We start from the raw sequence: 26,011 nt of genomic DNA, 5'->3' as shown, positions 1-26,011 counted from the left end.
TTGGTTAAGACTATCACAGGAACCAGGTTGCAAGCAAAGAATTGGGAGCTTGAGAGGAGTTGAATTCAAGTCAAGAGGAAAAATGGATAATGATCCAATATGCAAGCAAGTACTCTATCCAGGGCTTAACAAGTCTATATGAATCTTAGATCTGGTCGTACATTAGCAAATCAAGGCATAATTGGAGAGATCGCTAGTAGGGTATCCACCAAAGAAAGTGTGAATCAAGGTGATCAATTGGGCACTATCTTTGAAGAAGTCCCAAACACTTATTCTGACTCAACATATGTAAAGTCTTCCTATTTGACTCAGTCAAGGACCGGCACAATAGTGTGATATAAGCACATACTCACCTTTTATAAGACTAATATCCATGGAGCTCAAGTTTACTTGGATCCTAATAAGAGTATGTCATTCACATTGATGACCATGACATAGAGTTTGAAGAGGAAATAAGGGCAAACAAACAAGAAAAATGTATATGGATAAAAATGGGACTCAATATGTAAAACTTAAAGATCTTATGTGATGGACAAATGGGGGTTAGAAGTGAATACAATAATTCCGGATATGGTACTAGCAAAAGAAGGTCCACCGACTTTAGAATTCGAGGGATACGGTCAAGTTGTTCAAAAACCTTTGAAACCGTTTAGCACTGATAATCCTAGGATTGGAGTCTATTGTCGGGAGCATAGGAACGTCAAGGATATTTTATGGACCTCTCATGCCAAGCCAAGTCAGTTAACACCCATGAAGATCATCTATATCTTCAAGATCAAGGACAAGGGGAGATTTATTATCTTACCTATTTAGGGATTGTTATAACAATAACTTTGTTATGATGAGTCTTGAGGAGGTAGAACAGACTAGATACCAAGGATACTCTATAAGAGATTGGATATTGGGACAAGGACCTGATCCTATTTCAAAGAGGAACTCCATGAGAAATCTTTTGGGAGCAATGCTAAAAAATCAGAACCTACCTTATCATAGAAAAAACCAAGAGATATTAGAGCCAGTGCAGGGCTACATGAGTCACTACTTTGAACAGATTGGTTTGAAGGACTCAAGACAAGACCGACTGCTAGAAGAGTTAGAGTTGAGCCAAACAGACGTGTCAGACCAACTGATTTTCAAAAATGGGTCAAAAAATACACTGGATCTGGGGATCCATATGACCACTTAGCTAGCTTTAAGCAAGTGCTAAGAGCAGAATGCAGATTTGATTTTCACACTCAATCTGGGGACTTGGAATGACTTTAGAAGGAAAAGCTTTGACATGGTTCCATAACATTCCACCAAGGAAAATCATGGATTTAAATACATTAGCTCAGGGAATTGTAGCTGCATGTTCCAAAACTGGGATCATGCGTAACATGGTAGCTAAAATCTATAGCTTCAAATAGAAATAAGGTGAGTTTGTTAGGGATTGTGAAACTAGGATAAAGCAATACATTGCAAGATGCCCAGAAAAGCAGAAGAAAGATTAGTGTCATTGTTTCTAGAAGGATTTCTCGATAAAGAACATCATGCTATATTGTATAGCAAGAATCATACGACCCTAGAAGATTGTGTATCAAATGCAATGACTTGGGAGTCAATTGTGATATTTTCAATGAAGAAGATGTTCCTAAGGATACTTAGAATGAGAAAACAGCATCCACAAAACCAACACAAGTGGGAATAGCTGTTGCAGCACCACTTGCATCCATAGAAGACATGCTCAAAAGGATGAACGAAATGATGAATAATATGCAGAAAGATCCTATGAGAGGACCTGGGCAAGGAATACCTCAACAGGGATAACCAATTAGGCCGCAAAAATGGTATGCTATAGAGGGTAAATGGACAAACCATGAGACCAATGAGTGCTATTACTGACCAAAGTACGATGGAAATGTTCAATATGTGCCTATGAGACCACAAGGACAACCTATGTACAGATATCAGCCTAATATGGCCCCAGCACAGAGACCACCGATGGGGATGAAAAGACCACAACCAGTGTTGGGTCAACAACCTCCATTTCCTAGACATAATGCAGTGCCTGTAATGTTCAATATGTGCCTATGAGACCACAAGGATAACCTATGTACAGATATCAGCCTAATATGGCCCCAGCACAGAGACCACCGATGGGTATGAAAAGACCACAACCAGTGTTGGGTCAACAACCTCTATTTCCTAGACATAATGCAGTGCCTGTAAAGTACATGCACTCAGAAGGAGTCATTGATGAACAAGCACTAGTGCCTGTTACACCTTTTGTTGAGCCTAGTCCATCTACAAGGATGGTAGAAGGAGAATGGTATAATTCACATCCACCTTTAATGGAAGATATAACTTATGCTACACCAGAGCTTACACCGATGTACTTTATAACTAATCAAGGTGTTAGACCTCCAATGGTAAGACCCATGTTTAATCCAAAGACTAGAAACTGCCATAATTGTGGTGTAGATGATCATTGGAAAAATCAGAACTTGACAAGAACATTAAGCCAACTAAAGAGCTTTGTACACAATGTTGCAAGAAGGGTGGACACTTCCTTGAAGACTGTCCAAAGAATCTGATAAACAAAGGAAACGTAGTGGTGAATGTATTACAAGTGATACCTAGTAGCTCTCAAAAGGTGAACCTATTGTTTGAGTCAAGGTGATCACTAGAGCCCAAGCTAAGAAAAAGAAACATAACTCCTCTGATGAATCAAATAATACTAAAATTCCTCGCAAAAGACCAAGAATAGAAGACGTCAAAGATATGAGATGAGAAAATGTTAAGGCGGTTACGCCGCTAGCGGAAGCTAAATAGCGAGAACTCAACCAACAACAGAATTTGTTAGACGAGGACGGAGCTTGACCCGCAGGCGCATGGAAACAACTAGGTGGGTGTCAAATCACCTACTCGACCTTCTAATGACAATCACTACTAAAGAAATCAAATCTAAGTTCTAAAATACGCAAGTGACTGAAATCCTTACTACGAACGAATGCTATACGAAACAGGATCTAGAATCATTGAATCGATCTCAAACTCAAGGGGAAGTCTATACACTAGGTAAGAACAACACCTTAAAGACTTAAACTGCAAAATCAACCTATAATCACTCTGTGCGGTAAACGCGTATGAAGACAGGCCGAAAAATACAGGTGATCGAAACTTGACCCCGATGGTACTAATGTGTAGCTCTACTCGTTGTGGTTCTATAGATATGCTGCACGCTCCATTCCGACACACGAGTTGGAAGAAAACTCACACCAAAGCTCGTAGGAACTCACCACACATAGAAGCCGATAGCGCGCACTCTTGGTATCTGTGCGTAGCTCTCGCCGTTGCTAACACAATGGCGGTGTCGCTTCTCCAATGGCAGCTCCGTAGCTCGCGTAGCAAGTGGATAAGACTCTCTCTCTCTCTCTCACTCACTCTCAGACACAGTCACGGCGCTCAAAAACTCACTTTGATTAATAATCTGAGTCCTTTAGGTTACAAAACTTTGGCTTATATACCTCAGCCTTGGAGGTGAGAACATCTCTAACTAATTACATCAGCAAGTGAAATTACTTCGGGATTACAAGCTGGAAACTCAATGGAGTCCTGTTACTTAATGAATGGCTCAATTCAAAATCAATGTCGGAAAGACATTTATTACAATCAATGGTTACAAAAATGATGAGTGTGAGCAAAAATGTGGGTGTGACCCTCTGCTGGCTCAACACTCCCCCCCCTCCGCGTTCATGTCGTCCCTGACATGACTTTTATGCTTGGTCAATAAAGTCCTGTCGTCTTGAGCATCTGCAAATGTGATTCGTATCGTAGGTTGCCGATGGTCAAGGTTGGGCCGAATATTTTGCTTTCGTGGGTGAAAAAGCCGGTGTAGAAAGCTTCTTCGAATGTTTGCATGTGGAAGCTAGGCAAAAACATAATCCTTTGGTATAGGAGGTGTAACACTTTTGGAGAAGCCTGCAATGAAAGATCGTACATCATATCAGTCACCGTGTCGGCCGCTGATAGTAGACTCGAGGTCGTGGCTTTATCTGGCGCGAACACTTCAATGCAAGCTAAGAGAGTCCTGCAGATTTTCTTGAGCATCTAACACGAAAGGTCAGGAGATCCAGTAAAGAGCTTGATGGTGCCCGTTAGGGTTTTCACCATGTAGGCTTTACCTATTCTCTCTCCTGCCTTTGGTCCTGGCATCCTGGGATAATTAAGCCAATTTGGCTTCTTTTCTGCAATCCTGCCATGCTCTTTCCAGTTTTTGACTCTTGGCACCGGGCAGAAGGTTGCATCCTCGCGAATCTCCTTTAGTGCCTCCACCAAGTAGATGAGGTAGGTTGGGTATTTGTTCAGCCAACCTTTCCTCCATCTAGGTTGTGAATCTACTATCTTCTTTGATTGTTCCTCCTTTGTGATGTCGCCTTCGTAAAGAGCGACATACTGCTCCTCCTCTATTCTCTTTTTCGTCTTTAGCACTTCAAATTTCATCAAAGGGAAAGGCAGGCTGGGTTGCATCCATTGTTCATGGAGCACTATTGTGTCAAGTCCCTGAAGTCTAATGGAGATTAGGAGTCTCCTCTCCCATTCCATTTCCGCCTTGGCACTCTCCTCTGCTGACTTTTCTATTTGGTCATGGAGCCTTTGTTCTTCTTCTTCAGAGATTCTTGAAGTCGAGGCCACCTCTTCAGCTGGGGCTGGATCTTCAATTGTGGTTGCCTCTCCAATTTCTGGTAGCTCTATGGCTGCTCCACCTGATTCTTCGTGTGGTGTCTCTGTCTCTCTTCTTTGTTGCTCTTGTAGATCTTGGAGCTGTTTGCGGAGGGTCTCATTCTCTGTTCTTAGTGTTTGATTTTCTAAAGTGAGCCTTTCCTCAGCTGCCAATGATCCCTCCGCAATGTGCAACCTTTGCACTTGCTCTAATCTTAGCTCTCTTTGTAAGCTTCGGACCTGGTCTTCCATAGCTGGTACAAGAGCTCCCTCTTGTTCGGTTCCTGCTCTGCTAGCTCTAGGGGTAGTCTTGAGTCTAGTGATTGTTCTTTCTTGGAGCTCGACTCTTTCCCTTAGCTCAATGAGCTCATCTTTAGCCGCCTCCAAGTCATCTTCCATCCGCTCCCTTGCTTCCTGTGCACTTGTTACTTCTCTTGAAGCCTCGGCTAGCTGGAGTATCAAGCCGTCTCTCTCGTTTTCCGCATCGTAGAGTGATGCTTTATGACTTTCAGATTAAGTCATAGCATCCTCTAATTTCCTCTGCAACTCGGCTTCCCTTTGTTTGGCTGTCTCAATCTCCACTTCCTTTGCCTTGGATCTTGTTGAGCAGTTCATGCACCATGTGCATGTCTTTTTCATCTTCATCTGTCAACTCTAAAGCTTTTTCTGCCACCACCTCCACTGGCTTCGGCTCTTCTAGTACGTTCTGCTCGTCCAGTTTCTCTTCACTGTCTTTTGTACTCTTTATTTTTTCCTCTGTCCCTCTCCGATCATCTTGTTTTTGTAGGTGGATCCCATAGACTGCCTCAAGGGCCTCTTCTTCAGTGTACCCTATCGCTACCAGATCCTCATAATCGTTTTTCTTTTGCTGAATTGGATCTATCTCCTTTTCCTTGGTCCCGGCCTCCGGCTTTTCCATACCAGCAGTGTCCATCTCTACTGTGGTCTCTTCCACAATGATTTCCGTCTTCTTCGGGCTTGGTACATCAGTAAAGGAGGGCTGATTGTCCTCAGTCATCTTGGCTTTCCCTTTGTTTGCTTGCCCGTCTTTCTCTTGAGGTTCAGTAGACTCATCTACTTTCTTCTTCCCCTTGTCGTCCTTTTTCAGCTCAGCTTTTAAAAGCTGTACTTCCTCTTCAGTGTATGGCTCGACAGGTTGTTGCTCTAGTATAGCCTCTGACTCCTCATAAGCTCTAATATATAGATCATATTGATCAACATGTGGCCTGGCTGAGCTAGTTCCGACTTTAGTGGGGTCTGGCACCCACTTTTCTTCAAAGTCCCCCTTTAGAGCTCTTTCCGCTCTAAACTGCTCCACCAGTCTTTCCATTCTTGCCGCTTTCTGACTTTTGGTTTGCTTGGGAGCAACCTTCTTCTTTGCTTTCTTCATAAGCGGCTCATTCACATTCTCTTCAAGTTCTGAAACTATTTCTAGTTTTCTGCGTGCTCTTGTGGACGCCCTCTTGGATACTTCAGGCTGTTCTTCCTCCTCATCGGCTTCTCTAAGCCACTCATTCTGGGAGGGAACCTTTGGCCATTGATCTCTGGCTCCAATAGCTTCATAAGCTATTCTTGTCAGAACTTCAGCTCCTCCTATATACTTTGGCTTCTCGTTGTGCATGGCAATTACTTGCTCGTGGATGTGTTGAGCGTAATTCACCTCTTTTGGCATATTTCTCTTCAATGCCCATGTGATGGTAGTTGCAATGGCATGGGGCGGTGTCGTATACTTTTGCGGTCTTTTACTGCAAATATGGAGAAATTGGTTGTACAGTCGGCAAAGGGTTGCCGCTCTTTGGTCTGCCATATCTCCATAAGTTGCATTCTGTTTCTTGGACCCATAAACCTCTATAGCCTCCCTTCTTTCCCTGACAGAGCTCCCTTTGTTGTGCAGCTTCAATGCATCTGCAATGAGCTGTGGAGTGATCTGTACCTCTACTTTCTCTCCATCTATTGCTGTCAATGTGGCTTTCCCATCCTTCTGAATGGAGGTTGCCAACTCATACACTCTTCTTGTATCTACACCTGATGGTCTCAAAGTGAAGAATCTGTGCAAGTCTGCCCTTTCCAGGTACCTGCTGATGTTCTCTGACCTGCTATAATCCACCAATTCTTGTGGGATCATCGGTATATCCACCGCTTGCCCTTGAGGATCTCTGAAAGTCCCCTGGTAGATCTTTATTCCCTCTTTCTCCAGTACTGCTTCCTCCACCCAAGTTTTGGTTGGCTTGAGGGTTTCTGCTGGAATGTCAAAGGGTTCCGCCTCTGCAAGAGCATCTTTGATTGTCGGTCTTTTTCTCTTTGTTGTTGATGACTTGGCGGAATCCATGGATCCTGTAACTCCAAGTTCAGAAGTTAGCGTCTTTTTAGTACTGAAAGCCGAAATGAAGCTTTTAACTATTCAAATGACTTGAAAATTGAAACATGAGCTATTCAGGGCCTAAGGATGCAGGGTAGGTGAAAAAAGTATGCAAACTGGGCTCAAAATCATGCTCGAGACATCATACTCGTATGATGTCTTTTGTGTCAAAATGACTTCATATTGGTTGTGCTTGTAGCTGATAGTGTATACATGATTATCATATGCTTGGATTTGAGTTTGGATACCATTTGGTCAAGTTTTGGCCAATTTAGTCCAGTTCCGGCTCTTGGCAAAATTTTGAAAGGGAATTGGATTTTATTATCCAAATTGGATAAAACTTGGTGGTTCACTTTCAAATGGCATGTAGATCACTTCTGTTTGGTGTTTGAAGCCCTGAGGTGCCAAAATCACATAGTGAGACATCATACGCGTATGATGTCTTTTAGTGTACTTTTGGACCAAATTTCTCTATAAGCTTGGATATGGGTTTAGATAGGCTTATTCAGTGGATTTATGAATTTTGGATAGATTTTGGGCTAAAAATGGCTCTGGAGACATCATACGCGTATGATGTCTTTTTCATCAATTTTTCATGGGATTGGTTCTGTGGACTCCCCATGTACTAGTGAAGGACTGTCCCTACTCAAATCTTGGTTTGGACTTGAGTATGTTGAATTTGGGCTAAAATAGGCTTTGGATGAAGGATTTTTCCTCAATTGGGCTACTGGGGTGATCCACTTGACCAAATGGTTCCAAACTTCATATGTAGCATGTATTAGATATATATAATGGATGTATGATGACAAATGAGCAGTTTTGGCTCTGTAAGTGCAAATAGACATCATACGCGTATGATGTCTTTTGTGTCAAAATGGTGCTTTTTGGTTCCAGATAGCTTATAGATGTGTTAATCAACAATCCTACAAAGTTTCAATGAGTTTGGAGTTATTTTGACAAAATTAGGACCAAAAATCAATTTTATGGCCTACTTTGCGTCTTTTTGGTTTCCTTAGGTTTTCTAACTCCAATTCTCATGATACTTGGTTCATAGGATGCGATTAACATGTGGAATGAGGCTATGCACTCAAATGTTGAAATGGATGTGAAAATCATGCTGTGAGACATCATACGCGTATGATGTCTTTTCTTGAAATGTTGGTCTTTTTGTGCAAAGAATGCTTTGTGCTAGTGCCCTAAGCCCTGATAACTAGTTTTCAACTTAAAAAGTCATCAGTTTAGCTAAAAAGCCCCCTTATAGGCATTTCAGTCTCCGAAGTCGTCTTTTTGCCTTGGAGTTGAATTTCTTCAACTTTTCTTCTCGAGAGTTGCATTTCCAGCTCATTGGATATGTTGTGAAGCCACCTATTTGGTTGAACTTGACTTTGGCTCCCCGTTCTCCATCTTTCTCCATTTGGTTGCCCGAAAGCGTCTTTTTCACCATCGGTAAGTGAATCAGCTTTCTTTTGGGTTTTGCTTGCAAACTTAAGTCATCCATGTATATTTGAAGCTGCTTGTGAAGTTTCATGTCATTTGGTCGTCAATTTTAGCCGTTATGCCAAAATGACGCTTTGTGTGTCCGCAGCCGAATCGGTTGTTCCGACCTACTTTTGGTGATCCAAACCCGGAGATACTCCATGGTTGCATTGCCCTCGATGTTGTTAAGCTTCCTGAGAAGTTCTGTGTCGTTTCGACAACTTTTTCCTGTTTGCCTCTTGCAGGCTTTGTTGACCTAGGGTTTTTCAAGTCGTTCTTTCTCGAGCTTTGAGTGTTAGAAACCCATCTTCTATGTTAGGGTAACCCACCTCTAAGTTCTTGCAAGGTTTGGTTAGGCGGTTGTGCCCCTACCTAGCGTTCTTCCCCATTCCCCGTCTGCTCTTGTTTCTTGGTTTTGGTCAGTTTTCGCGACAAAAGTTAACGATAAGCATCAAAATCTTATGGCAACGAGTCTACCTCTCATGTCTGGTGTCCTCTGAGTTCTCGTAGCAGTCGTAGAAGGCGGTAGAAGGTCAGATGCTCCTGTGTGCTCTTTGCTCTCTCCAAGAAGGTAATAGTGGAAATGAGCTTGAAAGTGATGTGAAAAATACATAACTTCGGGCTTCCCGGATCACTTGTTACCAAATTTGACATGTGCTCCTATCTCGTCGTGAAAAGCACTTTAGGATTTCAAATTTCTCAATTTGGACTCCGTTTGACCTATTTCTGAGAAATCTGTCCACTTTGCCAAAATTCTGTCATTTCGGGCTTTCCGCAACTTTTTCAGAATTGTACCCAATTTTTACCATGGATTGCCCTTGTCATTAGGACCATCACCGTCTATTCTTTTCTTTTTTCCGATCTCATTTCACCTGCTTTTTTTATTTTTCTTTTACTTTTATTAAGAAAATCATGAAAAATAAAGGAAATTAGCAAATTGAAGCCAAAAAATTCCAAACATACACGATAAATAGCTGGTAACCCTGTGTATATGAATATACACTTATTTGTGATTTCTGGACTTGGATTACCACTTTTTTTTACTTTTTTGCTTTTCTTGATGTATTTTGAGAAGCATGTCTTGGGTTAGCGGCAAAAGATACTTTTTCACTCTGCATCCACTAATCCAATTGGTCATTTCTTCTCCGTCTAATGTAGCAAGCTTGACGGCTTCACTTGGTGATAGATCTTTAATCACCAGAGGTCCCATCCCTCGCTTTTTAAGCTTCTTAGCATGTTGTTTCAGAGTGTAAACTAGGACATAGTCCCCAACCTTCAACTCTTTAGTCCGCACATGCTTATCAAAAAATTCTTTTTGTCGCCTTTTTTGAGCGTAGATAGAAGCTACTGCTTTTAGGCGAAGCTCATCTAGCTTTTCCAGGTCATTTATTCTATCAGAAAGCTCGTGTCCTGTCCACTCTAGATCCTTAGCCACCCGTAAGATTGAAATCAAGAATTCTATTGGTAAGATAGCATTTAGCCCAAAAACCATGTTATATGGGGTCGTTCCTATTGATTTTTTATATGCTACCCTATATGCCCATAATGTTGAATGCAACTTCTGGTCCCAGTCAGTTCTCGACTCAGATACAATCTTCGTAAGGACCGTGCATATGGTTTTGTTTGTTGCTTCAGCTTGTCCGTTTGCTTGTGGATGATACGGGGCTGATTTCTTATGGATTACCATGAATTCATCTAGAAGGATCTCTATCACTTCATTTATAAAATGTGTGCCTCGATCACTCACAATTTCTATTGGCAATCCATATCGTACAAAGATGTATTCATATAGAAACTGTGCCGTGGTCCTGGCATCTGCTTTTTGAGTTGCCTTTGCTTCCACTTTGTTAGATAGTCTCTAACCACAACGATGTATTGTGCATGAGTCTTATATGCAGGAGGTGAAATGGGTCCGACATAATCAATCCCCCATTTTGCAAAAGCTCTTGCCCCCATCATTGGTCTAAGCGGCATATCATCTCTTTTAAGTGGTACTTTGGTCCGCTGACAGTCATCGCACCGTTTAACGTATTCCTCAGCGTCCATATGTAATGTTGGCCACCATATTCCTGCGGCTAAGACAAGTTTTGTTGTCTTATCACCTGAGAAATGGCCTCCACCTACTCCTCCATAAGCTTGCTCCAGGATTATCACATACTCAGACTCTGATGGGCAAATCCTAAGTTGGTTGTCTTTACCTCTCTTATAGAGTTGATCTCCTATGAAAGTGTAATCTCTAGCTTCTGTCTCTACAGATTTCTGACGAGCTTTTGACGTTCCTTCTGGGAAAGTTCTATTTGTGAGATATTCAATAATATACTGACTCCATTCTGGAGCGATCATTATCTGATATAATGTCGAATACTCTGCTGGCGGTTTTGATGAACATACAATACATATAGTGACATATTCATGTACGCTTTCTTTCATTCCTGGCCAATAGACTCCCAATTGTAACGAATTCCTATATGTGGTCCTTCTTGAACAATGAAATGCACATTCCTGAACATGTGCTTCGCGCAGATATATATTATATTCCTCAGGATTGATGCATAGTCGTAAAACATAATCATTTCCCAATTGATACAACCTTCCTGCAACCAATTGAAGATTCTTGGATTGCTGAATAGCAATATGTTTCTGGTTGTATTCTCTTCTATCGAACTCTCCTCCATAGGTTAATAGGTTAACGACATTTTGAGACCACTTCGGTATCATTTCTATGTTAAACAAGTACGCGTCTGGCATGTCGTCATCTACTCCTATAGGGTCTTCTCCATTCGTCAATCGCGAAAGATGATCAGCTCTAAGATGTGTTTTTCCTTTCTTTACTACTACCGTGATGTCGAATTCCAGTAAGATAATGAACCATCTCACTATTCTCCCGGTATTGCATGGTTTATTCACTAGGTAGAGCAAGGCTTGGTGATCCGTAAAAAACACAAACTTGTTGGCTAGAAGATAATGCCGAAATTTCTTCACAGCATATATCATTCCTAATCCCTCTCGCTCTGTTGTGGTGTAATTCTTCTCTGCATTGTTGAGTTGTCGACTGGCGTAACAGATAGGAAAATCCATGTTTCCTTATTTGGCTGAGCCAGAATGCATCCTATTGCATATGCCGAAGCATCTATATGCACATGGAATATCTTCTCCCAATCTGGTGATTTCAAGACTGGAGCAGTAATGAGTGCCTCTTTCAATTTCTTGAACGATTCCTCACACTCCTCTGTCCATTCAAAGTTCACTATTAGCCTGTAAAGTGGTTGGCCTATTATAGCGTACATGTAAATGAATCGTCTATAATATCCGCATTGTCCCATAAAGCTCTGTACTTGTTTCGCATTGGTTGGTCTAGGCATATCCACTATAACTTTTATCTTCTCTAAATCCGTGGATATTCCGTTTTGTGAGACAATATGTCCCAGAATTTTGCCCTGTCGGACCATAAACACACATTTCTCAGGATTGAGACAAATGCGATATGTCCTACATTTCTCAAATACTTTTCTTAAGTGTTCTAGATGCTCATCTCTCAGAAGAGAATGTACACATAAATCATCCATGTATATTTCTAGAAACAACCTTAAGTATTCTTTGAAAGCATGTGTCATCAGCCTCAGGAAGGTTGCGGGAGCATTCGTTAGACCAAAAGGCATAACCCGATAAGCATAAATTCCCCACTCCGTTGCAAAAGCTGTTTTATGTTGATCTTCCAGTGCTATGGCTAGCTGGTTATATCCTGAAAAACCATCAAGAAAAGAGTATGTTGTTTTCCCTGATACACGCTCTAGAACATGATCAGTTATCGGCAAGGGATAATTGTCCCTGATTGTTGCAGCATTCACTTTCTTTAAGTTGACACACACTCGGAGTTTTCCGTTCTTCTTGGGTACTACCACAATCGGAGATACCCAATCGGTGTGTTCAATCTCGTATATGAATTCAGCTTCCATTAGCTTATCTATCTCTTCTTTGATTCGCTTAGCAAATGTATCATTATATGTGTATGGTCTCTGTCTGCTAGGCTTTGCGTCTTGTTTCAGTGGGATTGTGTGTTGGCATATCGATGGGTCAACTCCCTTTAAGTCCTTATAAGACCATGCAAACACATCCCTATACTCTCTGAGAAGACTCAAAAGTCTCTCTTCCTCGCCTGGAGACAAATCTGTGGCTATGTACACCGGTCTAGGTGGCTCACCTGGAGCTGCTAAATCAACTTTTTTTTCATCCTCCGGTCCGTCATAAGATTCGTTCACCCTTCTCTCTCGAATAGGTTGGGTTAATACCACCTTCCTATCCTCTATTGTGAATTTCCTATAGTGAGAGGGAACATCCATGTTTTCCTTGATTTTGGCGTTTTCGTCCTCTCCACTCTCAATTTCTGTCGTCCAAACTTCTTTCAGAGTTTTCTTGAGCTCTCTGTACTTGTTTCTACGTTCTAGCTTGGACTCCGTGTGTTCTCTGTTGCGCTTGTTCTTTTCTGATTTTTCTGTTTCAGTTTTCGTTCCATTCCTTTGAACTTGATTTCTTGAGCCTCTTTTGTCTTTTCGTAAGCTCTTTTGATCATTGCCTCTCATTCTTCCAGAAATCTTGTCCTTAACACAATATTCCGCCTTTACTAGCATTAGGAATTGATTTTTTCCTCTTATTAGGCATCGGATTGGTTCTAACCCCCTTTGTTTTTCACTTTGCTCTATAGCGTTTCTGGCGTTGTTTAGTTTGGTTCGGAAAATCATAAAATCGGACATCCGTTATAGTTTCTTCGTTTCCGCTTGAATTGTCTGTTGACTCGTTGTCTGCTTCATTTCCCCACTCAGGATGATCGGGAATGTCGTGAAACACCTCCTCTTCATCTTCCTTTTCCAGTGTATCGTTCTTTTCAGTTTCTTTTTGAGTACAGTTCTCAACATGAAGTACGGAACCACGTCGTACCCGTCCTTGTCGCAAAATTTCGTTGTGGGACCATCCGGAATTGCACAAACATCTAGGGTTGCTAGAATGTGTGTCCATTCTAATGGTTCAAGCGTGTCCTCTGGAAAGGGTTCTCCTATATAAGTTTCGTCTTCGATAGCCCTTTCTAAAACACATTCTTCTCGTTTCAGACTTCCACATTTCGAAGCTCCACACATCCATAACTCCTTGGGCTTACCTAACCAAGCTGGAAATTCGGATCCCGCCAAAGTAGCTGAATAAAACTCCTCCACCGGTGTTCGGTTCACATCTTTGTAGCTATGGTCTTTCAGGTTCACACGTGTAGTGGTTTCCATATTTCTCAGGTATATGTGATCGTAGCCCCAATCCTGGACCATTTTCAACTGTCTCATGAATGGTCGTCCCAGTATGATATCATAGTTATTCTCCTTGCCAAAATCAACAATAACAAAAGTATGTTCGTATTCAATGCCGCAAGAAGTCACTACAACTTTCTCTAATAACCCCATAGGTTTCTCCATGTGTCCATCTGCTAATTGGAGTTTCAACCTAGTCTTCCTTATTGCTGGTTTCCCCCATTTTTTCCAGATTTCTTTTGTAGCAATGGCTACCCCAGCTCCGCTGTCCAGTATTGCCATCGTGTTCACTCCTTGGAATTCAACTGGTAAGGTTGTATTCCCCTCGTCACCTTCGCAATACTCTCCGACCTTGTTTAAGGGTACTGGCTTAGCGTTCTTTTGTGGTTTACTCAGCTCTTGTATACCCTCTTTCAGTCTCGATGTTGGGTCTTTTATCCAGAATTTCTCCAAGCATTTTCCTACAGTGGTCCACATATGTGGTCTTAGCCTCAAAAGCTCAGCTAGAGTGATAGTGCATGTCACTGGTGTTGACAAGATCTCTATCAATCCTTGCGAGTCCATGACTTTTTTTTATGAAATTCTTCGTGTGGGAAGTGCTCTAGTCTCGGATTTTGCTTCATACTCTCCTAAGTATGAAGGTAAGGTATTCAGTGAGTGAGGTTTGCTCTCCATTGTTCTAACAGAGCCCTCATCTCCCCAGTAAGATTGCAGATCCAAGTCCACTTGAGATCCTGCCTCAAATTCCACTATGGGAGGATTCCTGATGTCCTTTTCTTAATTTGTCTGATTAGCTTGGCAACTTAGCTCGTTTGCAAAGTTTGCCTCTCTCACTTGTTTCCAAAATTCATTGTAATCCTCATCTCTTCCATAAGACCTCTGTATCACTGGATGAAAACTCTCTATCTCCTGATCGGTTGTGTTCAATACTATGTGGTCATCCTTGTGTGTATTTTCAGGCTTTTGTGCACTGGGAGTCTTTTCAACTACCCGTGAAACAATAGTCTCTTGCTGAATTGGGTTTTCCATTCCACAATTCATTGTTTCTTTTGGTGGTTCTAATAAGGCTTGTGCAGTCTCGATCATTCTCTGGCACATTTCAAGTCTCTGCTTTTCCAATTCCGCGTTTGGGTATGTCATCCACCTCTGTTCTTGTGTTTGGTTGTTCTTTAACCTAGCTTCGTAAGCTCTCATCAGTGCGTCCAATGGTTCGTGCACTTTGTCGACTAGCACTGATCACCCTGAGCTTAAGCTCGTTGTTTCTTTGATACTCTTCTGTTTCGTTCTTTCCGGGCTCATCTCTCGTTTCCCGTTTTGACTCTCAAGTTTTTCTAATCTATCTTTAGTTCGCTTTAGTTCCTCAGCTAGAATAGCGTCTTCACGTTCTTTTCTCAACTTCATGCGTGCTTTTCTAGCTTTCCATGTGTTTCTCTGACTCCGCTGTCCTTGACTAACCATTTCGGTCGCTAACTTTCCATTCTCAGGTTCTCTAGTGGTTTTCTTAGCTTGAGCTCTAGTAACAACTTGCGTTGGTATCAGAGTTTCATTTTCAGACCCACTGCTGGTAGGAATAGTTTCTAGCATATTCAATGTCGTCTTTTGCACTTTGTTTGGATTCTTTGAACAATCCTCAATGAAGTGATTAACCCCACACTCAGTGCAATAAGCGTTAATTCTAATGATTTCCGTATGTGGACAAACATTCATCAGATGGTCACCTCCACACTTGTAACAGGGTCCTAGTGCTGGTCTTGGTCCCATTTGATTCGTCCTTTGTGGATAGGATGGTCTTTGTCCTGTTAACCCTCCATGAGCTATGAACATCAATGTTCTTGCGTCCAAATTGTATCTCTCTTCATCAGAAGCACTTGTAACTGTTGGTGTTCCAACATTCCCAATCATGCCCCATGGTTCTGGTTATTTGGGTTCTTCTGGTGGGTAATACACAGTTGGAGACATGGGTGTACCAGATTCTTCGTAATAGGCTTGAACAGGCACTAGGGCTTGTTCTCCCTGATTCTCTAAGGTTGGTGCATATCTAATGCCCACTGATCTTGCTCCTGGTAAAGGTGGTTGTTGTCCCAATACCGGTTGCGGTCTTTCTATCCCCATAGGTCCTGGTACATTTTCCGTTGGGTATCGAGGTACTGGATGTACTTGAGGTGGTGCTAATTGAGCAGGAGGTGCATACTGACGCTCCCTTACATACCCTTTGTTGTAATAGCACTCCTCTGTTGGATGGTTTGTCCATTTTTGTTCAATAGCACACCATTTCAGTGTTTTTGGCAATGGTTTTTGGTATGGTGCCACCCTTTTTAGAGCATCTTCTATCATTTGCTCTACATTTGGCATGGTTGTTGTTTGAACATTCTTTTTAGTGGTAGTCTCGCTCGCTACGGAGGAGGAGCTACTGGATGCAAAATCTATATCCGCTGACACCTCTCCATAAACCGTACAGTTATCCACTAAGTACAATGCCTCTCTCGTTACTTGCTCGAAACTTGTACAAGCTTTCAAGTGCAAGTCCTTCTTGAGAGTGTCGTTTCTCAGTCCCTCAATAAAGAGAACAGATAGTCTGTCATCTTGTGGTCGTTCACGTACTGGACATCTCTCAATGTATTGTTTGAAGCGAAGTGAAGCTTCCTTCACTTTTTCGTGTTCTCTCTGTTTAAAAGCATATATTTGTGAGACCGTATTGTGCTTAATCCCTCGTTTTGAGAATTCCTCAGCAAACTCTCTTAGCAAATGGTCAATGTCATGGAATCCCCCTATGTTCAGTGGTTGAAACCATGTCAATGCCGTACCTTCCAGAGTAAGACCAAATCCCTCGTATTGTGTATGGAAATCGGTTATCTGCTCAGCTCTTAAGACTTGCTTAAAGAGTGACACATGTGCATACGGATCTCCTGAACCACCATACTTCTTTGGCATACACTTCGCTACTTGAGATGGTCTCATACGTCTATGGTCTGCTACCAATCTCAATGCTCCTGTGTCCCGGCTAAAGCTTTCTCTAGCATCATGGACTTCATGGGTTACCCTTGTCGGTTCCCCTGCTCTGAATCTACTACTAGGAGGTAAATGTGATGGTTCCGCTTCGAACCTTGGACCTGGAGTGGTATATGTGGAGATTGGAACTGCACTACCTCGATTCGTATCCATTGACTCTCTGGAATGTAATGATCCCATTGGTCCGGGCTTCGAGTACTGAGGTTGACTGAAAGAGTCAGCAGCCTGAGTTCTTTGTCCTCCTGTCGTCATTGGGTTTTGCCCTCCATTTGTTGGTGCGGGTCTTTGTGAGCTAGAAGTAACATAATACTGATGTAGTGGTCCCCCAAAGTATGTATATCCTTCTAATTCTTTCTTGCCCATTGTTGAGTATTGCCTCCCATACTTGTCGTAAGCAGCAATTTTCACTTCCGATCCCTCTGTGTAGGTAAAGACATAAAGTCTTTTTTGGTCTGTCAACTCTCCGGTGTAGGGTTCTTCACATCTATAATAGAGATCTTGCTCCCCATTATTATATTTGTATAGCCCCACATAGATGTTATCAGTGTTGATCCTTGTAGTTTCATTCTCTCTTCTTAACCTCGCATCAGGGAAGTTCATTATTGGTGCTTTCTCCTCGAGTTCTTCATCTACTTTGGCTTTGGTGCCCATCAATCCCCACTTGTCCACAATGTTAGGGTTTAGGACTACCAAGTACATGGTACCCTCGTCATCTAGATATCTATCTCCGCTATAGCTCACAGGCACTAAGTCCTTGAACTCACTAGGTCTCTCTTCTATCTTTACACAATAGCGGTCCATTCCATCTTTGTAGATCCTGGCACCTTGCTCATTGTCGTATTGGTATTTTATGAACAATAGCTTCATTGTGGCGGAAGGGTTTGATGATCCTGCTGCCATATTTTCTCTGTTGTTCAGGTTCAACACCAACAAAACAACAAACAAATCTAAGCTAAACTAAAAATATTGTCAACACGGAAGACCCAAGAATACCCCACTTCCTAGTATCTCTCGAGATCTTCAGAGTCCACCACTCCTAGATCTTTTCTAACTAAAGTATACAAAGTAGTTTATACGACTCACCTCGTAAGATTAGTCTAAGGTCACCTACTTAGGGCTCTCGTCCCCGGCAGCGGCGCCAAATGTTAAGGCAGTTACGCCGCTAGCGGAAGCTAAATAGCGAGAACTCAACCAACAATAGAATTTGTCAAACGAGGACGGAGCTTGACCCGCAGGCGCATGGAAACAACTAGGTGGGTGTCAAATCAACTACTCGACCTTCTAATGACAATCACTACTAAGGAAATCAAATCTAAGTTCTAAAATACGCAAGTGACTGAAATCCTTACTACGAACGAATGCTATATGAAACAGGATCTAGAATCATTGAATCGATCTCAAACTCAAGGGGAAGTCTATACACTAGGTAAGAACAACACCTTAAAGACTTGAACTGCAAAATCAACCTATAATCACTCCGTGCGGTAAACGCGTATGAAGACAGGCCGAAAAATACAGGTGATTGAAACTTGACCCCGATGGTACTAATGTGTAGCTCTACTCGTTGTGGTTCTATAGATATGCTGCACGCTCCATTCCGACACACGAGTTGGAAGAAAACTCACACCGAAGCTCGTAGGAACTTACCACACATAGAAGTCGATAGCGTGCACTCTTGGTATCTGTGCGTAGCTCTCGCCGTTGCTAACACAATGGCGGTGTCGCTTCTCCAATGGCAGCTCCGTAGCTCGCGTAGCAAGTGGATAAGACTCTCTCTCTCTCTCTCTCTCTCTCACTCTCTCTCAGACACAGTCACGGCGCTCAAAAACTCACTTTGATTAATAATCTGAGTCCTTTAGGTTACAAAACTTTGGCTTATATACCTCAGCCTTGGAGGTGAGAACATCTCTAACTAATTACATCAGCAAGTGAAATTACTTCGGGATTACAAGCTGGAAACTCAATGGAGTCCCGTTGCTTAATGAATGGCTCAATTCAAAATCAATGTCGGAAAGACATTTATTACAATCAATGGTTACAAAAATGATGAGTGTGAGCAAAAATGTGGGTGTGATCCTCTGCTGGCTCAACAGAAAACAAAAATAAAAGGAAGAAATTGAGGAAAAGGCCAAAAAGCTATTCCAAGAAAAAGTGAAAGAAACTGAGAGTGAAATCAAGGAAACCACAATAAATCTAGAGGATCAATTTTGGTAGAAAAAAATTTTGAGCCAATCAATGCAACCTTGGAAGCTTTCCAAGTGGGGCTTAAAGTAGGCCAAAATATGGAAAACAAATGAAAAACTATCCTTCTCCAGATATGGAAGTAGCTAAGCTTGAAGTTTATCAAAATTTGGTAAGAATTACTCAAGAAATACTGAAAAAACAAAAAACCCAAGCTTGAGAGTAAAGCAAAACCTGAAGAGCTTGTGGTAGAAACCAATAAAGAGAATTCCAAAGTGGTGGTAGAACCCCACCTTGAAACTAAAGAGCCAAAACTCATAGTGCCTGACAGTGAAGATGCTTTAGATGGAATTCCGTTTGTAGAAGAAGACTAGCCAGGATATTTATGGAAAAAAGTGAGAGAGATTAATGATGGGAGTATAAATTTAAAATCAGCTCCTATAGAGGAAGTGTGGTTAAACAATTCACCTCCTGATATGGACATGGATATACAATCCTTGTATGAGGATTGCGGTTTTGAAGCATCAGAAATGTCTAAGCCAATGACTCTAAAAACACTACCCTCTTACTTAAGAGACAACGAAGATGAGTCCATGGTGTGGCAAACCACTTAGGTAAAAAGAGTGGAACAAACCCTAGAGGTAGAGAAAATGCATTCAATCATGTCAACACCCATTCAATGTACTCTTACCTTGGGAGAATTGTTAAAAATCAGACCATATTTATGGAATGATTTACAGAAAACTCTAGAAAAAATGGGGATAACAGGGCTACTCACAAAAAATTTGGGTAAATTGAAACATGAAATGAATAACAAGGAGATTAGATTCATCCCTATGAACAAAGCCGGAGAATACTACAAGGGTGAAGAAAGAAACACAACCCTTTCGGTGAGATATCATGATGTAGAAACCATGGCAATATTGGATAGTGGGGCAAGCATGGCCATAGCCACAAAATCAGTATGTGAATCATGGGGAAAACCAATGAGTAGACAAACTCGAATGAAATTACAATTGGCTGATTGTGACAAATAGAAAAACCCCTAGGACTGCTTGAAAAAGTGATAGTTAGTTACTGTGGAATTGATTATCAACATACTTTTGCGATAGTGGACTTTGAAAAGAAACTTAATTATGAAGTCATCTTGGGAGGTCACTCATGAAGCAAGTACAGCTCATTCAAGATTGGGGAAACAACTACATGTACTTGAAGCAAGTGGGATCAATCACAAGGGTTAATTGAAGGATCACACTTGAATCAAAGCTTTCATCTTGGTTAAACAAAGACACACCATGGAGCTTCAAAAAATGGAAGTTTAAAACGAGAAGAATGTATCTTAGAAAGGGATTGAGCAGATAAAGCATATATACCTGAACATTTTTCGGAGCATTTGTTTGAACCATTTGAATGGACTCAAATTTTAGCAACAATGGATGTGTGTGCAAATACGTCTATGCCTACTCAGTTTTGCAATGAGGATGGTTATGACATGATTCCCATACAAATAATCTCAACCATTCAAATTGAAGATGAAGTTCAGGAACCCAAGGACTTACTTCATACCTCTATTATGATGCTATTGATGAGATTGAAGAACATTCAGCTACATCCGATGATTTTGGATCAAAAAAAGAACATGTGAGAGCCCAATTACTCCTAAAAGGAGGAGAGGAAAAGTTTTTTGACTTCTCAAATCAAAAACCAAGAAGACAAAAATGGTTAAATAGAAGGAAAAGAGAAACAAAAAACTTGAAATCTAGAACTATGCCATCAGTTTCTAGCAGAACACAATTTCTGATGCAGATAGATGCACATGATTGTGTCAAAGACAAAATCACAGATAGATATCCTTCAAACAACAATCAAAGAACAACAAAAACACCGAGGAAAAAATGAAAAGGAAACTCAATCAAAACCTAAGCACCAGGATGACAAATCATCCATGACACAGGTTGAAAGAAAGAAAAAAATATCAAGAGTTGAAGAAAACTTTAAAGGAGGTGTATACCACTGAATTGGAAACAACCGAGGAAGAGAATAAAGATGTAATGAGTGTTTCATCCCATTACAAAAAATATACTCTCCAAGACCAAAAGATCATAGTGGAACAACCGGTAAGGGAGCTAAAAAAGCAAGGTGATTCATATGAAGGACCTAAAAATGAAAAGAAAATAGATTTATCCAAACCAGGAGAAGAACCATACATGCCTACATTGCGAACGACTTGAATGAAGAAGAATAAGAGCTTTTGATAAGCTTATTGAAAGAATACCGAGATATCTTTGCTTGGTCTTATAAAGATCTCAAGGGTGCTGATCAAAAAATTTGATAGTATACCATACCTATGAGAGATGATGCAAAACCAAGTAGAAAATGGCCATATACTTATAATGAAACATTTTCCAAAAAAATCAAAGAAAAGATAGAGAAGGTCAAGGAAGCTGAATTCATTTATGAAATTGGACACACAGATTGGGTGTCTCCAATTGTGGTGGTACCCAAGAAAAATGGAAAATTCATAGTGTGTGTCAATCTCAAAAAAATGAAAGCAACCACCATTAGAGATAGCTACCCTCTTCCAATCACCGAGCATGTTTAGAACGAGTTGCAGGAAAAGAAGTTTACAGCTTTTTAGACTAGTTTTTGGGGTACAATCAACTCTTGGTTGATCCAAAAGATCAGCAAAACTGCCTTTGCAACTGAATGGGGTATTTTTTCCTATAAGCTTATGCCTTTTGGGTTAACTAATGCTCCTGCCACATTCCCAGGATTGATGAGCCATGCTTTCAAAGAATATCTTAGGAATTTCTTGGAAGTATATATGGATGATTTATGTGTACATTCATCAATTCGGGTTGATCATTTTGAACGTCTCAAAAGGGTCTTTGAAAAATGTAGACTTTATAGGATTTGCTTAAATCCTGAAAAGTGTACATTTATGACCAGACAAGGAAAATTTCTTGGACATATAGTGTCTTAAAATGGCATAGCTACCGATATGGATAAAATTCATGTTGTTGCTAAATTGCCTAGATCGACAAAAATCAAAGGAGTTCAGGCTTTCATGGGACATTGTGGATATTATAGACGGTTCATTTATATGTATGCTATAATCGCAAAACCCATGTATGGCTTGATTACACTCTTTGTATGGACTAATGAGTGTGAAGAATCCTTCATGAAGCTTAAGAAAGCTCTCACTACAGCCCCAATATTGAAAGCACCAGATTGGAATAAGATATTTCATGTACATGTTGATGCTTCCAATTTTTCCATTGGGTGTATGTTAGCGCAACCAAGAGATGGAAATATTGATTTTTCCATTTCCTATGCTAGTAGACAGTTGAATGTGGCGGAGAAAAACTATACAAACGTCAAAGAGAAGGATTAGGGATGATCTATGTCGTAAAACAGTATAGACATTACCTATTAGCCAACAAATTTGTGTTCTTTGTGATGCAACACAAGAAGAATAGTGAGATGATTCATCATTCTTTTGGAATTTGATTTTACTGTAGTTGTAAGAAAAGGCACCACACATCAAAGAGCATATCATTTATCAAGGATTATTTCAAGAGAGCCACCAAAAGGGGTAGAAGATGATCTACCAGATGCATATTTATTCTCCGTGGAAATGATACCCCATTGGTCAAAAAACATGGTTCCATTTATGACTATAGCTCAAGTGGATTCTCAAATATCACTTCCTATTACACCAAGATTAATTGGGCAATGGGCTATGTATCAATTACTAGCTGGGTGACTATACAAAAGAAATCGAGATGGAATATTGCTTTTGTGTATTAATCCTAAGGACAAACCCAATACTAAATCAATCTCACATTACCATAGTAGGACTTCACTTTGCAAAAGACCAAACTATGCAACGGCTCCTTAGACTTGGAGTATTTTGGCCAACCATGAGAAGTGATGTTCGCTCATTCATGAAAGATTGTCTCAATGCCAAAAACAAACACCCGTTATTTCAAATCTCACTTGTTCCTAAGTGGAGTAAGTATATAGTTACTTACTTATCAAGCAGAACATTTCTTGAGGATATGAGTAAATGCCGCCACAAAGAGCTATTGAAATTGAAGCAAGAGACTATGATCTTATTGGAAACCAAAATAATTCGGAGGCAAAAGGAGCAACAATTGCATCTCCGTGCAAATGAAGATGAACATATACCCATTCTAGAACAAGCATATGTTGGATTAGCTGGAGGTCACTTTTCTAGTGAAACCACCGCTAGAGAAATTTTAATGGCAAGCATATGGTGGCCAACACTTTTTGCAGATGCCAAAGAATATGTTCAAAGATGTGATGCATGCCAATGAGCAAAAATGCCAACAAGGGTAGATAGCATGCCTTTAAGACCAATAATGGGGGCTAGAGATTTTGCAAAATGGGGCATAGATTTTGTCAAACCAATACAACCACCTACTTAGAGAACACGAGATCAATATATCATTGTAGCTATAGACTATTTGACCAAGTGGGCAGAGGCTAAGGCAACCAGGAAGAATGATGCTAGAACCACAACCGCATTCTTGTACGAGAATTGTTGGAATTAGGGTTGCAGAGAAACACACACATCTTGGAGAAGACGAAGGAAGCTCAAGGCACACAATAGAGAGTGTGTTACTTAGTGTGCAATGAAAAGATAGATAGCCCTAGAGTGATGGGCGTATATACAATGCACGGGGGAAAAAACCTCCTAAAGAGGGAAAAAATGCTCCATCGGTCCTAGTGTGTTCACACACATCACTACCACATGTAGATGGTAACTAATCCCCCCCGGAGTGATGCTGTGAACGAGAGTTGGCACATGAGTAAAGGGAAGTGCCATGCCCTAAGGACATGATCAGTCCACAAAGGGGAGTAACCCCAAAGCTTTGCCGAAAGCTTTAAGCTTCTCACGAGACAATTCCTTTGTGAAAAGATCTGCAAGGTTGTCCTGTGTTGGCACATAAGCCAAGTTGATCTCTCCTGCTGAGAGCCTCTCCCTGACATAGTGGTAATGCACCTCAATGTGCTTTGTGCGAGCATGAAAAACTAGGTTCCTCGCAACTGCCAATGCACTCTGACTGTCAATGTAGATAGTGTTGGCAGTGTCCTGTCCAACACCCAAATCAACCATAAGGCATCTGAGCCATACACACTCAACCGTAGCTTTGAAGACTGCCCTGTACTCAGCCTCACAACTCGAAGTGGCCACAGTAGGTTGCTTCTTGCTCAACCATGATATACATGAACTGCCAAGCATGAAACAAAAACCACTTGTGGAGACTCGCGTGTCAAAACAACCAGCCCAATCTGAGTCTGAAAAAGCATGTAATTTGGGCGGCAATGATCCCCCCTTGGGAAAAAAAAATCCAAGATGTAAAGTGCCACTAAGGTAGCGGAAAATCCTCTTGACAGCTGCCAATGCTTAGACCCTGGGCTATGCATAAATCTGTTGATCTGTGAGACTGCAAACTGAATATCCGGCCTCGTGTTGCATACATAAATGAGGCATCCAACAGCAGTTTGGTAAAGAGTGACATCAGCAGGATCACCAGCATCATGTAGACTCAACTTCAAACCTATTTCCATGGGAGTGGCAATAGGTTTGCAATCCTCAAGTCCAAATTTACATAGCAATGTCTCTATGTAACTTTTCCGACACAAGGCAATACCACCATCACACTACTTGAACTGTATACCCAAGTAATGATGCAACAGCCCCAAATCTTTCATCTTGAAATTAGCATTCAAATCAGCCTTAAATTCAGCAATATGTCTCTCATTTGGTCCAGTGATCAGCAAATCATCAACATAAAGAATTACAATGAGAAGTACATCACCCTCACGCTTTACATACAATGTGCTTTCTATTGGACTGTTACGAAAGCCTCATTTAACCAAATGAGTGTCAGCTTTCTCATACCAAGCACGAGGAGATTGCTTCAACCCATACAAAGCCTTCTTACATCTGCACACTTTGTCCTCTTGTCCTTTTATGACAAAACCGCGAGGCTGCGCTACATAAACTTCCTCAAATATGTCACCATTCAAGAAAGCAGTAACAATGTCTGATTGATGTACATCCCAACCAAAATGATCTGCCAATGCACATAGAAAACTCACAGTAGTCATACGACAAGTGGGAGCAAAAGTCTCTTCATAATCTATGCCTTTTTGTTGTGCATAACCCTTTGCAACAAGTCAAGCCTTATGGCGATCGATCTCACCATCCGGTTTGCGTTTCAACTAGTAAACCCACTTCGTACCAATGGCCTTTTTGCTAGGAGTCAAATCACATAAAGTCCATGTGTCATTCTCTATAAGTGCATCATATTTGGATTGCACGGCAGCCATCCAATTTTTTGAATTCTGTGCTTCATCAAAAGACAGAGGCTTCTCAACATCATGCAAGCTAGACACAGCCAAAGCATAACAATCGGATGCATAAGATGCATGGCGAGAGCCTGAACGAGTACGACTAGACAAATGTGCATCCAATTTACTGTCATGCAAAGTGTGCACGAGCCATTTTGGCATACCTCTAGCCTGCTCATTTTCAGCCCTTTCCTCATCAAGTACATCATGTACATCTACATCAGTAATAGGCTGATCTAGAACATTTTCAGAAACCCCCATAGGTTGTACATTTGCCTCATTGGAACTTACATTAGTATTTCCAGCACTGAAAAGAGGCAACACAGTGTCATTAATGTCATGTCAGCTTACATTACTGTCTTTAGTACATGACAGCAAGGGCTAAACAGAATCTTCCACAAACACTACATCCCGAGAAACCAGAATACGTTTTGTTTGCGGATGATACAACCTGTAACCTTTGCTTTCAGCACTATAACCAACAAAAATACATTTGACAGCCTTATCATCCAATTTGTTGCGCTGCACTTGTGGCACCAAAGCATATGCCAAACATCCAAAAACACGCATGTGCTCAATAGAAGGCTTTCTATCATGCCATGCTTCATAT

The sequence above is a fragment of the Adiantum capillus-veneris genome, chromosome 27 (genome assembly GCF_014529385.1).
Source record: "Adiantum capillus-veneris isolate H3 chromosome 27, ASM1452938v2, whole genome shotgun sequence".
Lineage (NCBI taxonomy): Eukaryota > Viridiplantae > Streptophyta > Polypodiopsida > Polypodiales > Pteridaceae > Adiantum > Adiantum capillus-veneris.
The sequence above is the reverse complement of the archived record's forward strand: the minus strand, read 5'-3'. Positions refer to the sequence as shown.